The sequence below is a fragment of the Saccopteryx bilineata genome, chromosome 9 (assembly GCF_036850765.1).
Source record: "Saccopteryx bilineata isolate mSacBil1 chromosome 9, mSacBil1_pri_phased_curated, whole genome shotgun sequence".
NCBI classification, from domain to species: domain Eukaryota; kingdom Metazoa; phylum Chordata; class Mammalia; order Chiroptera; family Emballonuridae; genus Saccopteryx; species Saccopteryx bilineata.
Genome location: NC_089498.1, coordinates 8,439,811 through 8,456,729, shown reverse-complemented (window position 1 = coordinate 8,456,729; position 16,919 = coordinate 8,439,811).

Below are 16,919 nucleotides of genomic sequence, written 5' to 3'. Positions count from 1 at the left end.
AGCCACACTATCTGCTTCCAAATAAGACGTTTGCTTCTCAAAGGAAGGTGGGCGGAGCCTGCCAGGCAGAGAGTCGAGTCCCTCTCCTGCAAACTGCGCGGCCACCCACCGACATGGGGACACACATCACTCTTGTGAACAGGTTTATAGCCTGAGACTGCTTCTTGGAATGGAAGCGCAACAGCTCCCAACACATCTATCATCTTGTCAACCTCCTTGGTTGTTGGCGGGAATTTGAGAACTGTGACTTTTTCAATTTAAATATCCAGAATGCTTCACTGTTAAAGTGGGGAAACTCTGAAGTGGAAATGCACTTGGCACTCAGAACAATCTCTTCCTCAGGTGGCTCTGAAACCCTGTACTCCAGCCACCGAGACAGGTCACGTTTTCTATCAGCCTTGCCTGCTGGTTACAGAGCCTCCGTCTGCTCGGCCGTGTGTCACTGGGGGAAGCGTGGGATTTGGGATGACTAGACTGGGATTAGAGTCCTACATCCAGATTGTTCAGCTGTCTGACTTTGGGCAAGGTCCCCCAACTTTATGTGCCAGAATATTTTTGTTGTGTAAAAAGGAGGTCACAGCAATTGTTGTTCCTATTTTACTGAGTATATCAGTCAGGACAGGCTGGGTCGTGCCGCATAACAAGCAACTTCAGAATTTCGGTGGTTGAAAACAACAGAGATTTACTTGCTCATTCATGCCACATATCCAGCAAGCATTGGCCCAGAGCTCTGCCCCATGCCATTTTCCTTCACATAGGTTGGCAGAGGCAGCATCTGGAACATTACTGGCCCTCATGACAAGGTGAATAGAAAGTGACAAATTGTGAATTAACTCGGAAGTGCTTCTATGCAGAAGTGACACATTTATTGGTCTGGGCAAGTCACAAAGCCACACTTAACTTTCAGCAAAGAAGGACATGCAATTCCTCTGTGTGTCTATAAGGCAGGGGGGAAAGGGACTGAAAATTTTGTCAAGCAGGACTAGTATCTACCATACCAAACTCTGAGGAGCAACACGCAAGAAGATCCCTTAGATTGTAGCAGAGTTTCCACATTTGTAACTATTTTCAGACTGCTCTGGCCACTGGGATGACCACTCCAATGTCGTGTATACTTTTGTGTTTATAATCACATTGGTATCAAGAAGTTCAACTGTGATCATTGAGAGACAAGGAGAAAAGAAACAGAGACAAACTTAATACAAAAAGATGCATTAGTGCCAAATGAAAACCAATTGACCAATGTATCATGGACCGTTTTCAGATCTCAAGAGAGCGATGATATAGCAATCAGTTCCATATTCTTATTTCAAGTAATAATTTGGTTTTGGTAAAACAGTATTACTCTTCATCCTAAATATTAGTATTTTAAAATGTAAATATTAATATTTTTAAATTTGAGTGTTAGTGGGGTTTTTTTAGCTAAGTTTATATTTAATTCATTAATGTGTTTGCATTATATATATAGCTGTTTAAGCCCTGTAGGCTGGTTTTATACTTATATATATTTTGTCAGGGACACTTGCGGACCTTTTAGTCACCCATCCTTAGAAACTTCTTGTTATGACAGTGGAATCCCCATTTTATGAATGGAGAAACTGAAAATGCAAGTGATTTGCTTTCTTTGCTTCCCTTGCAGCTAGGGGAGGGGGGAACCACATGCCCTGTGTCTACCAATCAAATGCACTCTCACCAGACTGACCAGAAGATTGCGATGGAGAAAGGAGAGAGACCACGTGGAACCCTGTCAGGGAGTTTGGTGGCTGTGGTGGCTGCTACACCTGCATAGAGCGTGAGTGGTGTCCCCACAATCCATGCCAGCAGCAGGGGCCCCACCTCAAGCTCTGCAGGACCTGTTCAGTCACTCGATTTGATGTGACGAGGCCTCCATCCTGACTCTCCAGTCCTCAGGGAGAGTCTGTCAGCCCCTCTACAGCCATTCATGACCGTGTTTTCTGCTTGTTTTTTGTTTGTTTTTTTGTTTTTTATTTATTCATTTTTAGAGAGGAGAGAGAGACAGAGAGGGAGAGAGAGGAGAGAGAGATAGAGAGAGAGAAGGGGGGAGGAGCTGGAAGCATCAACTCCCATATGTGCCTTGACCAGGCAAGCCCAGGGTTTTGAACCGGTGACCTCAGCATTTCCAGGTCGATGCTTTATCCACTGCGCCACCACAGGTCAGGCCAATCTGCTTGTTTTATCCACCATTGTCTTCTCTTGTTTGCAACACAGGTATAAATACTGAAGTGATATTAAAATAAAAAATACTGTAATCCACGCCAAATCTTAGCACCCACAAGAAGCACCCCCTCCAAAAATTATTGGGTATGTAATCTAAATGTGACACGTATTAAACAGTTGGACTCTTGTTGTAGAACGGGGAGGCTGAGGATGTGACAGGGGGAGGAACCGGCCGGGTCCCACACTGAGTGTGAGGAATGGGGGCTCCAGACCAGGATCCACACGTCTTGTCCTTCGTCTCCGAGGGCCTTCCACCGAAGCAGCCCAGCTTGGCCAGTGTTGGCCTCCTCTGGGCCTCGGCAGGTGGGGAGCACGTGAGGCATGAACGGGGAGCTGGTGGTGCACTCCAGTTCAACGCCCGCACCCCAGCAGCCATTCGTCCAAGCACCCTGGCAAGGGACCCCCGGGGACTGAGCGTTCGGATTGCTGGCCATGGGCCCCGGGCCGGAGCAAGCAGGCGGTGGAGGGGCAAGCCCTGGGCCCTGGAGCCACCAGACATTCGGCCTGCGGTCCCCAGCCCTCCCGTAAACAAGCCGCTGGGCCTGAGAGAGAACATAATAGCAGGCCCCGCCGTCCTGCCTGCTCTCTGTGTCTACAATTACCGTCTTAGCCCACGCAGCCATGGCTCACAAGGGGCGTAAGCTTTGTGAAGCCGTATACCATTTCTGCAAGCTTTCGCCTCCTGTCCCTACTCGAGGGCTAGGGTGCCGGCTCTATCCCCAGTCCCTCCCCTCAAATTTCTCCTGCAGGGCTACTGGGAGGCATGCTTCGGGGACCAGAACTGCTGAGCCTTCCTCGATCACATCTGACATTCATGGCTGCCAACTTAGTTAATGCCGCAAACCAGGGTGGTGGTGGGTGGGGTGCAGAAAGGTCCCTGTCAAATGGTCCCTCCCTCTGGCCCTCCAGTGTGCCTGGAATTTTTCCATCAAAGAGTCAGTCTTTTGGTAAATCATGGGTTCATCAACTACCTGCTTGAAAATGTTTATCTCTAGGGATACCAAAGACAATGTTTATCTCTGGGACTTCTTCAGATGCCTAAAAAAGGAGCATATTAAAACATATATCTGCTCAGGCATGAGCTGGGTGCCCGGGGGGTGAGTGGTCTGAACAGGCCTGCCCTGAGTCTTAAATCGCAGCTCTTGGCACCCTCCCCCCTCACTGTGACCCTAAAGCCCAGATATTAGTATCAGAGAATTGTGCCGCAGAAGAGGCTGGGAAGGAGAAAGAGGAGGTGCCCAGGAGACTCCCAGGCTGTAGAGAGATCTACTGAGAGTGCCTGAATGGCGTTAGCCACTTCATCTCCATCTCTGTGTGTTTCGGCTTCCTCATCTGTGGGGGGCGGAGGGGGGATGATTCCACCAATCAGGACAAGGTAGCTTATCCTGCAGTAATGAACAAGCCCCCAAGCTCAGTGGCTCCCAGTAACACACGTTCATTTCTCCCTCATGCTGCAAGGCTACTGTGGCTCCCCTAGAAGTTTCTGCTCCTTACATTCAGAGCTGCTGCCGGCTCAGGTGTTGCTGGTTGATGAACTGCAGGGGAAATGAAGGATGGAGATCTTGAGACGGTAATCACACTCTGGCCTCTAAATAACTGATGTCTTTTCTGTCCACGCTCATTGGGCAGAATTAGTCTCTGGATCCTTTCAACCACAGGGGCCAGGGAGCGAGGTCCTACCACGCATCCTGGAGGAAGAGAGACAGAAATATTTGGTAAAAAGCCTTAGTGCCTACCACTATCATCTGAGGTTGTTGAGACAATTAAATTAATTAAATGTGTAATAAGTTCTATGTAAGTATAGGCTGTTCTTACTACAATTACAACAAAGATGATGGTGATGTTCATTATTAGTACGAATATTAAAATAAGACCCTAGTAACCTATCAGTGAAGAAATAGTCACTGTTTTAGATTAAAATGATATTAGAAAATTTGATGTAATGTCAAGAAGGACCAGTGAGATCCTGACTCTGCCTCTAATTGCTGTGTGATCTTAGGAAAGATGTTGTCCGTCTCTGAGCTTGCACTTCCTCTTTTGTGCAATAAAAGTCCTGGGTTCAACCCTAGCAGATTGGCTCAGCGGTAGAGCATTGGCCCGGTGTATGGAAGTCCCAGGTTCGATTCCCAGCCAGGGCACACAGGAGAGGTGCCCATCTGCTTCTCCTACCTCCCCTCTCTCCTTCCTCTCTGTTTCTCTCTTCCCCTCCTACAGCCAAGGCTCCACTGGAGCAAAGTTGGCCTGGGCGCTGAGGATGGCTCCATGGCCTCCACCTCAGGCACTAGAATGGCTCTTGTTGCAATGGAGTAATGGCCCAGATGGGCAGAGCATTGCCCCCTGGTGGGCATGCCAGGTGGATCCTGGTTGGGTGCATGTGGGAGTCTGTCTGCCTCCTTGCTTCTCACTTCAGAAAAATACAAAAAAAAAAAAAAAAGAAGCCGTGGGTTCAATATCCGGGAATGAGCATGAGGTTTACGTAGAATATAAATCAGAAGAGTCAGGGGGCTGGCTTTGGCTCACCCCCACTGATTGGGGCAGCGTGTACCCCTTTCTGCTGTGCCCAGGAAAATCTTTGACATTTGGGGCTGTCTGCAGCAGGCTTATGAATCTCAATCCCTAAATTATGGGTGACAGTGGCTTCTTAAAGAGGAAATGAATTGTTGCAACACAATCCATCCATGTTGTATCGATATGATTAGCTAGTTATCCATGGAGTGCAGTAATTTGCTTTGATTTTTAAGTATCCGTTAGCAGCCAAGTCCTAATGAGGCGGCTCTAAATTGATTAGATACTCCAAGATACAGCACGGTTCACAGATTGTTTCAGAAAACTGTCAAGATCTGGAGACTGGCATTTCATTGTATTTAATGATTGCTGGAGAAGGTGTGCATCCCAGCCAGATACAATCACATTTGTCAGCATGATCCTTTTAAGCACAATTCAATTAAAGTGTTATTCTCTAATTTTATTAGAGCCGGAGCCCAGAGCTAATGCAAGCTCCCGATATTGCGTCAGGAGGGAAGTGTGCACAATTTAATTTCCCTAATTGGAGTTTAGTGGTCTAACATGCTTTTCATATCTTAATTCTTGGGATAATCTCCGGTTTTTGCACCTGCTACAATTCCTTTAATGGAAATAAGAAATCAGATGCAACTGTTACGTGTGGCATGGAATCTCTAGGTCACATCTGCCTGGTGGAAGGGACTTTTCACATCTGGATCTTTTGTTTTGACCTGATCCTTTCCCACTGATCTTGGCCTTGACTTGGATAAGAAGTATTTCTAGTCCAGACATGACCAGCTTGTCCAGCCTGGCAGGCGGTCTTGGAATAAAGGTGACGAAAGGAATGTGTGCTAGTTTCGGATCTCAGCTCCACCATGCATGCATCCATCCCTTCAGTCAATGTGGAGTGGGTGACAACGAGGTGCCAGGCACCATGTTAGGTGTTGAGGATACAAGCATGGGCAAATCAGACATGGCCTCCAACATCATGGATCTCAGAGACCCCTGGTGGAAAGGATCATAAAATCGTGAAACTAACAGAACAACTGCCATTGTGATAAGAAGAAGATCTTGCCCTACGCCAGTGGTAGGGAGGACCTCTGAGAATTTAAGCCAAGACTCTTGGGAGTTTTCACAGCCTGAAAGGAAGGGAAGCCCTCTGCAGGACTCAGCCTCTGGCTCCACCCCCTGACTCCGCCCTCTGCCCCAGACAAGTCTCATCTAGGCCTTGGGCAGAGCCCCAAGGTTAGGACAAGCCTCTCACTTTTTAGAAAAAATTAAGTTGAAGTCCTAAGACCAGAATACACTCATCCCAGTCTGGAGACTTGGGTTATAGAATTGCCTTTGATTGTGAACAAAACAAAAACAAAAAAGTATTAGAGAAAATCCAACTGATAAACTGAGAAGAGCATTGGATTGGGAGTCAAGCCATTCTGCCAGGTGGACTCTAGGACTCATTCAGATATCCAGCCTCATATTCCTTAATCGACTTGGTTTTCCCCAGGTGACCACTCCTGACCTCAGCCGCTTGCCCAAAGGAGGGCACTTGACCCCAAAGCGGCAAATCCACCGAGTTATCGACCAGGCTTAAGACGCGAGCTGAAATGGTCCAGTTCCCTTCCTTAGGGTCTGACGCAGGGAATACCTAGAGAAGAGAGCGTGGCAGAAACACTAAGTCACCACAGACAGCAGATCTGCATACAGGGGCCTGTGGACTTGCTTTATCCAGACTTGAGCATTGAAAAGCTTAAAACTTGAATTCGTTGCTAACTTCACATAAAAACCCAGAGAGCTAGCTGTGTCTGAGAGATTAGAAGGTTGGGCAATGCTGGGCCCCCATGTCTGCCGGACAACTGCTGCTGGAACTAAGCATCAGCTGCCCTTGTGTTTGTCACTTAGAGTGCACCCAGGACGTCACAATCCAAACCTACTCTGCGCATCCAATGAAAGGAACTCCCTGCAGCTAGCTAGCTACCAAGTTATTAGAGAGGGCGAGGGGGTTGTATTCTAGACCCCGGGAGTACCTGAGGCACAGGGAGGGACCTGCCCAAGGTCACACGGCTGATAAGTGGATTTGAACACACAAAGCCTGGCCTTACAATCTTTGCTCCTGACATGCGTTAGCTCATGTACCTGCACGGCAGAGCTAGGAAAACTGAGATTTATCCAGGAAGAGTGATTTGACCGTGGTTTCAGCCTTGTTAGCAGCTGGCTCCTAGGCTTGTCCTGCCTGAATCCAGCCACCAGGATGAACACACATGGCATGACAGATACTGGCGGTCACCAACACTGAGTGTGTATTTGAAATGTGTCCGCCACGGCTCTAGCGGCTGTGCAAGTATTAACACATCCTTCCGTAAGCCCTATAAAGAAGCTATGACTTCCCCCATTAGGCATATAAGGACACTGTGGCCCAGAGAGGGTAAGTTATTTGCCCAGGATCACACAGCTGAGTAAGTGGCACAGTCTGGCTCCAGAGTCCTCTCTTTTTCTGCCTTGTCTGTTAGACAGAGACCCTCCTTAGACCTCAGGGGCACTGAACACTGTGAACCCGTAGCATCTAGGTAGGTATGGGAGGAGGTCCCTGGAGAAACACCGGCTTCCTTGACTCTGAACAGCTCCAAATGAATGAAGGCTTCCTGATAGAGAGACCAGAGCAGGGGGCCAGGGAGCACCCTCGGGCCCGAACAGCCAGGACCTGAGAACGAGGGGCTCCCCTCGGAGGCTCCCCACGGGCTGGGCTCTCACTAATGGAATCCCACAGCGGGTGCAGATAAAAGACACGGCTGATGGGGAAGGTGGGCTTCTTGCTCTGCACCGGGTGATCTCACTGTCAGAAACGATTAGGGGTCAAGTTTGTCTGTGAGCCTGGCTGGAGGCCAAGGTGGGGGGGGGAGTGGAAAGATGAGAGGGGGGCTATTAAAACAGAAAGAGCAGCAGACAGTGAGGCGGGGAGGGGGAGGGGAGCGAGTGAGATTGAGAGAGAGGGGAGAAGAGGGGAGAGACATATTGAAGCAATTGGAAAAAAGAGTGAGAGGGGAGAGAATAATTTTGAGCAAGCACGTTTTAATCTCTCCTCCCTTCCTCCCCCCCGTACTCCTCACCCTACCCCTGGGTCCCTTCCCCCTTCAAAGCTGGGGATTGAGTTATCCTAGCAATAACAAATAGCATGAGACTGGGCTCTTGGAAAATGATTTAGGGAAATAATTAAATAATCGTCTTTGTGAACACCAGCCCCGATAAAAATGATTCTCTCCAACCTTCTCTGTCCAAGGTGGGGCGGGGGGTGGGGGGGAGAGGAAGGGCGCCCGGGTCACAGGCCTGCTGGTGGAATTACCTCTCCATCGCCCTCGTGGGTGGTGAAGATTCATTTCATCTCATCATCGTGTCTGACTGTCCTGGCCAGGTAAGTGCTCACGACAGTGAAAAATGATATGTGGCTCCAGAAAGGGCCCCAGAGAAATAAAAGCAAGTTTCCAGCCTCCATCTCCCGGTGAGAGCCCAGATGCCAGCACCCAGGAGGCCAGGGAGCCCAAGCCTCCCCTGAGACTCCACGGTGTCAGGGCAGGAGCCTCTGCCACCCTCCCGGTCCCATAGAAAGACAGCTTCTCCCCTCCTTACACCCCCACCCCGAAGGAGCGGGGCAGGCTGGGGCACTGCTTCCATTGTATTGATTCAGGAAGAAGGATGAGCTTGTCCTCCAAAAGAGCAACTTTTGATAACACGCTTTTCTCGATGATTCTAAATCCTAAATTCAGAGTTTCTGGTTAGAAGGCATAGCCAGGAATGAATGGCCCTGTGAAGGTCTTTGCAGGTTGTAACTGGGGAGTTTTCTTTCTGTTTTTGTATTTTATAGAAACAGTGCTAATGGTGGCATCCTTGAGGTATGGTCTCCTACTTGTATTTCCTTCCTTCCTTCCTTCCTTCCTTCCTTCCTTCTTTCCTTTCTGCTTTTTTCCTTCCTTCATTCTTTCCTTCCTCCCATCCCCCCTCCCTCTCTCAGTCTCTATTTCCCTTATTTGAACAAATATTTACTGAGCACCTACTCTGTGCAAACCCTAAGCTCCGGGACTATATAGCAATGAATAAGACAATCAAGGTCCCTGTCCTTCTGTAATTCACATTCTATTTTTTTTAATTATAGACAATATACAAGCAAACCACAACCAGTAATACAATAAATCGTGTAAAGCCCTATGAGAAAGAGAGTGTACAAGGGTCACGGGATGGGGAGGGTGGGTTGGGGCGAGCAGGGGCACCAGGAGGTTGGACAGTCAGAGAAGGCATCTCCGAGGGGTCTGTGAGCAACTGGAATTGTGGGGGGCGGTGAGGTCAGGATGAGAGAGGGAGGGCAGGTCACACACGGTCCAGTGTCACTCTGGGTAAGACGGGAGGTGCCTGGCTGCTGTGGGAGGAATGGGCACAGAGGCCACAGTGGGCCAGGTGGGAGCCATGCCATGGTAACACTGGGGGACCCTGCATGTGTTTTGCAGGTGAGCTGGTTGCATTTCCTCCAGGTCTGGAGAAAGAGCGGGATCATCCTTGGACGATGACAGGGTGACACCCCAGCTACAGTGAGCATGTCGATAACGGGAAGGCAAGCAGAGGCAGACACCTTGACACCCCACCCCCGCCCCCACCCCGCCGAGCTCTCTGGTGGCCATCGGAGGAGAAGGGGCAGTCCTCATGGAACATTTACTGTGGCCACCCCTGCCGGATGCCTCTCTGCAAAGTGTAATTACCCCCTTTTTGCACAGGGGAAAAATATATCTATGCCTCGATTTCCATTGATCCATCCTGAATCAATGCTTTTAAAAAATCTCATGCACATTTGGCTTAAGAGCCAAAGCATGCATTTTATGTTTTGACATGATGTCATCGATCGGGAAGCACGTGTGTGCGCCCCACCTGCCGGAGCCCCTGCTCACCCCGGTGGCCGGCCTGGTCGCAGTGCGTTCTTAATGGCCTTGCCCCCCTCTGCACCTCCGATGCCTCCCTGGCCCTCAGCACGGGGCCCTTTCCCAGGTTTTCTGAAAGGATCGATAAGGTGCTGAGGCCTCCCGCTGCTGCCTGTCACTCACACTCCGCCATACTATAAATTATGAATCTGCCTCTCTCTCTGTCTCTGGCTCTAATTTCTATTGCAGTCCTCAATGGCTCTGCGATGGTTGACTCTTCTCAGCCGCAGAGGCAGGGGGGCAGTTGAACTTTAGCACGGACACCGGTGGGGGGGGGGGCAGGTTTGGAAACAGAAGCTGTAATGGGGGAGGGGCGGCAGCACCTGCTGGTATGAATGGAGAAGGAGGGGAGGGGAGGGTTGGTGGGGGTATAGGGGGGGCTGGGCGGGGCCTCCGCAAGGCGGAGAGCTTCCTGGAGTTGTATCTGAACCCAGCCTCTCAGCCCAGCAAGAGGGAACGTATTTGTGGGGTAGAAGCGAGAAAGATTGAAGATGGCATAAAATGTCTCCCGCTGAGTCTCCCACCCTGACTTTAGGCCAACCGGGAATTTAGCCAAGGCTGGGGCGAGCCGAGGGTAGGGAGGACAGGGGCGTAGCATCAATCTGGTGGCAGGTGGGCTCTGCACGCAGGAGCCTTCAGACCCGCCCCCGCCGCCCGAAGGCTGAGTGATGGGTTAGGAGAGCCGCAGGCTGGAGGGCAGGGGGCCCAGTCTCTGTCCCTCATCCGCTGTGTGACTGGAGGCCAGCGTGTTCCTGTCCCTCGGAGGTATAGCCAGGAGCTCCAAGTAGCAGACCTGACAGCTACCAGGACCTGAGCACTGACTGTGCAAGGTCTCGGCTCATCTTCACAACCGCCTGGGGACCATCACAAGCCTTATTTGCAGTTGGACAGACTAAGGCCAAAGAAGTTAAGTCAGTTGCCCAAGATCATGCAATTAGAAGTGAGGGAGACTTGAACCCAGGCCTATCCAGCTCCAGAGCCTATGGTCCTTGTCACTCTGTCCTGCTCCCCTGTGGTTCCCAAAGTCCCTTCCTGCTGGCTTTCTCTTTGATCCTCCTAGAATCTGTTCCCATGGCCTCTGTACTCCCGTTTCCCCTCCTACTGCTATTTCTCTTACTGCCTCCCCAGCCCCCGTCCTCAGGATCTTCCCCGGCTACACACCAGCCAGAACTCTCCTCCCTGCAGCCCCCTATCCCCAATCTACATAGCCACTATGCCTTCTGTTCTGTTGCTATGACAATAGTGACTAATAAACTGGTAAGTTTTCACAACCTAGTATATTTTTGCAATGAAAAAAATAGAAAAAGATTTGAGCCAACAGTCCAAGTTATAATATCTGCCTTGCAGTATGACCCAGAGCAAACTCTTGCCTCCATTTTGACCTTGGTTTCCTCATCTGTAAAATGGGTATAAGATAAAGCGTGTTTTACATACCTCATAATGGAGATGGGAAGGCTGAGAGAAACATGGGGTCATTCTTCAAGGTCAAAGTAGATAATGAATGAAGAAATTTTTTTAAAAGTGTAGTCTTTTTTTTATTAATTCCTTGTGTTTACGTAGATTCTAATGTCACCCGTGTTCCCCAGTACATCCCCCCCCCCCCCCGTCTTCCTCCCCGTACTGCCCTCCCCCCTTCCCTCCAGGATTTGCTTTTCTGCTTTCATTTCATCCTATCAGCCTATCATCCCCTTTCCCTCAGTCCGCTTTCCCTCTGGTCCCTTCGATCCCGCCTCTGTCTCTATTCCGCTCCTCAGTTCATATTGTTCATCGGATTCCTCATATGAGTGAGGTCATATGATATTTTTCCTTCTCAGCCTGGCTTATTTCACTTAACATAATAGTTTCCAGTTCCATCCCTGCTGTCACAAAAAATAATATTTCCTTCTTTTTCATGGCCCCATAGTATTCCATTGTGTATATGTACCACTGCTTTTTAATCCACTCATCCACTGATGGACACTTGGGCTGTTTCCAGATCTTCGCTATTGTGAACAATGCTGCCATAAACATGGGGGTGCATTTCTCCTTTTGAAACTGTGCTATGGTATTCTTGGGGTATATTCCTAAAAGTAGGATAGCTGGGTCAAAAGGCAGTTTGATTTTTAATTTCTTGAGGAATCTCCAGTTTTCCACAGTGGCTGCACCAGTCTGCATTCCCACCAGCAGTGCAGGAGGGTTCCCTTTTCTCCACATTCTCGCCAGCACTTATTCTGTGTTGTTTTATTGATGAGCGCCATTCTGACTGGTGTGAGGTGATATCTCATTGTGGTTTTAATTTGCACTTCTCTAATGATTAGTGATGTTGAGCATCTTTTCATATGCCTATTGGCCATCTATATGTCCTCTATGAAGAAGTGTCTACTCATCTCTTTTGCCCATTTTTCTGATTGGACTGTTTATCTTCCTGGTGTTGAGTTTTACAAGTTCTTTATAAATTTTGGTTATTAACCCCCTTATCAGACATATTGTTGAATATGTTCTCCCATTGTGTGGTTTGCCTTTTTATTTTGTTCATATTGTCTTTAGCTGTGCAAAAGCTTTTTAGTTTGATACAGTTCCATTTGTTTATCCTGTCTTTTATTTCACTTGCCCATGGAGATAAATCAGCAAATATCATGTATTGCTGCAAGAGATGTTGGAGAGCTTACTGCCTATGTTTTCTTCTAGGATGTTTATGGTTTCACGGCTTACATTTAAGTCTTTTATTCATTTTGAGTTTATTTTTATGAATGGTGTGAGTTGGTGGTCTAGTTTCATTTTTTTGCAGGTAGCTGTCCAATTTTCCCAACACCATTTGTTAAAGAGACTTTTTTTACTCCATTGTATGCTCTTATCTCCTTTGTCAAATATCAGTTGTCCATAAAGGTGTGGATTTATTTCTGGGTTCTCTGTCCTGTTCTATTGATCTATGTGCCTGTTCTTATGCCAGTACCAGGCTGTTTTGAGTACAATGACCTTGTAGTATAGCTTGATATCGGGAAGTGTGTTACCTCCCACTTTATTCTTCTTTATCAAGATTGCTGAGGCTATTTGTGTTCTTTTCTGGTTCCATGTGAAATTTTGGAATATTTGTTCTATATCTTTGAAGTATTGATATGTCTTTGGTATTTTAATAGGAATTGCATTGAATTTATAAATTGCTTTGGGTAATATGGATATTTTAATGATGTTTATTTTTCCTAGCCATGAACATAGTATATGCTTCCACTTGTTTGTATCTTCCTTGATTTCTTTTATCAATGTTTTATAATTTTTCGAGTACAAGTCTTTAACCTCCTTGGTTAAATTTACTCTTAGGTATTTTTTGTTGTTGTTGTTGCAATAGTGAAGGGGATTGTTTCCTTAATTTCTGTTTCAGACAGATCATTGTTGGTGTATAAAAATGGCTCTAATTTCTGAGTATTAATTTTATATCCTGCCACCTTGCTGAATTTATTTATCAGGTCCAGTAGTTTTTTGATTGAGACTTTAGGGTTTTGTATGTACAGTATTATATCATCAGCAAATAATGATAGTTTTACTTCTTCTTTTCCATTTTGGATGCCTTTTATTTATTTTTCTTGTCTGATTGCTGTGGATAGGACTTCCAGAACTATGTTGAATATGGTGAAAGGGGGCACCCCTGCCTTGTTCCTGATCTTAAGGGGATTGCTTTTAACTTTTGCCCATTGAGTATGATGTTGGCTGTCAGCCTGTCATAGATGGCCTTTATCATGTTGAGGTATGTTCCCTGTATTCCCACTTTGCTGAGAGTTTTGATCATAAATGGATGCTGGATTTTATCAAATGCTTTTTCTGCATCTATTGATATTATTATGTGGTTTTTGTCCTTCCTTTTTTTTATGTGATGAATCACATTGACTGATTTGTGAGAAATATTTTAAAGCTATAAAACAGCATACATGTGAAACAGATTGGTGCAAATATTTGTGCAAGCATGAAGAGTATTTTACTTTCACCCCAGGGGATAAGACTCTAACAGATGCCCTGGGTGACATCCCCCCTGGGAGGGGAAGATAGTCTAGCTTTGCAGCTACAGTGACCTCTGTCTACTCATCCTGGGGTCCAACAGAGGCTTAAGCAGCTCTTTGGACAATGAGCAATGTGTTCATGTTGGGAACAATCACAGTCTCCCCAATCCCCATTATAGTAATGTGAGTGCATCTTGGTAAGACCAAGAACTAACACTTGAACAGAGCATCCAAACCTACCAGCCTCAGAGCTGGTCTTCCAGAGAGGAGGAGTCTTTAGCCCTGAGCTGAGAACCACAGAGAGGGACCCATTCATTCGACATTCATTCATTCAGACGTTCATTCGTGGACTAAGTATTATACTTAGTGTCTGGCACAGAGTAGTGCTATGGCAGTGCTTGTCTTCATCCTTCATTCTCCTTTCACTCAATCACAGGGCTGGCGTGCACCATTCCGGGGGGTGCCACTCATATGTGTGCAAGGGCCCTGCTCACTCCTTCTCAAAACCAGACACTGGGCCAGGGCCGTTGGGCTTCACAGATGAATAAAGGAGAGTGCCTCCCACCCAAGGAATTCAGTCTTTAGCAGAGGAGATGAAGATGTCTATAAACAGTAATAATTAGAACATAAGGTAGAAAGCAAGAAACAGCCCGGACAAGAAATAAAAATAGCAAGAATAGAAAGAGGTGTGTGAAGAGGAGGGTGAGCCGGAAGGGGTGGGAAAGAAGAGGTGGGATAGAGCGAGGATGATGATGATGATGATGATGATCTCAGGGCTCAGGCAAGCAAAGTCAACCAGGGAAGCATCAGAGCTGGAGAAATCTGGAAGTGCCTGCCCCACCTGCAGGGGGCAGCAGTGACTCATCTCCAGACAATTGCTTTAGTTCAGTCAGGTCAGCATGGCCAGGTTTTCTGACACTGTAGAGAAGCTGGAGAATCAAAAATTTTTGCAGTATTTTTTGATTTCTGAAAATTTAGTACAGGTCAATCAAAAGGGCCACCAGTGTGCAACTCTGGTTTGAGTTTTACAAGAAGAAATCACTTCCTTCCTGGGACGGCTTCATAGTAGTGGTTGAGCCTGAACATGAGGACTTGGTGAGATTGACAATTGAGATGGGGGAAAAGGGATTGATAGGGACCTTGTGGAGAATCCATTGCACAGACTAGGAAACTAAGGCCTAGGGGACTTACTCCTTTTAGTTGCTAGTTAATAGGGACATAAAAATGGGCAAGAGTATGAAAGAGCAGCTTAGGGACAAACTGTGGTGGACCTTGATAGCCAGGCTAAAGAATTAGAGTTTGAAGAAACGTGTATGTCTAAGAGCTAACGCTTCTGAGCACGTACTATCTGCCAGGCTCCATGCACCTCAATTTTCACAACGCAATCACTATCATCCCCATTCTACAGATGAGAAAATTAAGACTTAGCAAGTTTCAGAAACTTGTCAAGTTCACGCAGCTGGCCAGCGACAGAGCAGGTACTCAGACTTAGGCTTTTCTGACCCCTAAATTGACCATCATATCCTGCTGCAAGAAGAAAATGAAGCTGAACTTCCAGAGGTGTTGCATATTTTTAAATGATCTAAGTCATTTACTCCTGTTTTGTGTTATTGACTGGAAGATTAGGTTTCCACATTTCTTGAGAAGTCTCTCCCCTCCCCTTTTTAAACACAGCTGTCTTTGAGGGTGGGGAGGAGGAGTGTTTTAAACAGGAGTTGTTTAACTAATTGCCAATTATCTCTGAATAGGGTATGGTTTCCAACAGCTGTAAGGGATTTTGGTCCCCATCCACTGCCTACTGTTGCTGGTACTTGGAGTGTGTTGAGATATTCTTGGCCCCTTGCTTCAAAGAGACAAACCATTGCCTCACCCCTCCTCCACTCTCGCAGAGTGTCTCAGCCCTGATTTTGTACACACTGGCTGGTTTGGGAGGGCACCGACTGTTTCTGACTATAAGAAGGTGGGTAGTAACTCATTCTCTCTCTCTCTCTCTCTCTCTCTCTCTCTCTCTCTCTCTCTCAGAATGGCTTGTGGCTTGGTATTTGTGGGATGGGGGAAGAATTGCCCCCCAGGACCTAGTTCCCATGCTCTCATTTCCCAAAGTGTTTTCTCACACACACACACACACACACACACACACACCTGCCTTGTGTGTGCAGGGTTCTTGTCCAGATATGAGACCAGACTTTGCCTCCTCTGTCCAGAATCTAGCAGAAAGCTCAAATATGAGCTAGAAGACCCCAATGCAGATGGGTGATGTTAATTGTCCCTTCTGGATCTGTCTGCTGGATTCCTGGGAACAGGCCGAGGGGCAAAACTTTGTAAATGTTAATCTCCTTATGCTTAAGATATCACGCTGTCTTTGATGTTCCCAAACATGTTGACTCCTATCTTGGTTGAGGGTGTGTGGCCCAGACAGGCCAAATGCTTGTTTTGTCTTTCGTCTTCCTCCAGGAGGGCACAATGATGATATGTTCACTTCCAGCTGAAATATGAACAAATCCTTCTTCAAAGCCAGGGTTGGGGGGGGGCAGTGGGGTTGGGACAAGATGCGGTGACACTCAGGGTCACTCAACCCCCATCCCCAGAAACCAAACTTACTGAGTCATTTTCTCACCCAAGTTCTATTGGATTCAGGTAGATAACCCTGTCCATTACAAACTCCTCCCACTGAAATAGTAAAGGAGAGGGGGGAGATTTAAAAAAAAAAAAAACCCATTCATATATCTATGATGAAGGTAATGCTAGTTGCTGTAACAAAACCACAAATGTATAATGGCTCAAATGCAATGCCAATTTATTTCCTCCTGATGTCAAGTCCAAAATGAATGCTCCTGATTGGAGGTGGATTTTCTCCAAATGATGATTCAGAAACCGAGATTCGTTGCCTTGTGTTCCTTTCATCCTCAACAGTGGTTGCCAAGGTTGCTGTATTACTCTGTAGCAAATGGTGGAAGGAGAAAGGGAGGGTAGAGAAGGCACACCCATTTCTGAACTGCTGGTGCCTGGAGATAAAGCATATCACTTCCTATCAGATTCCATTGGCAAGAACTAGTCACATGACTTCACCTAGAGGGGAGACTGGGAAATGTAGTCCCAGCAGCTGCTTCCCAGGGACCACCTATCCCACCGAGGTGGAAGCAGGAATCTGCGGTGGGCGGTTAGCCTCTGTGTCACATACTGGAGCTGTGAGGGGACAGCTGGGAGACAGGAGGAAGAGGAAGCAGTCAAGTTGGAGTCAGAGGGTATG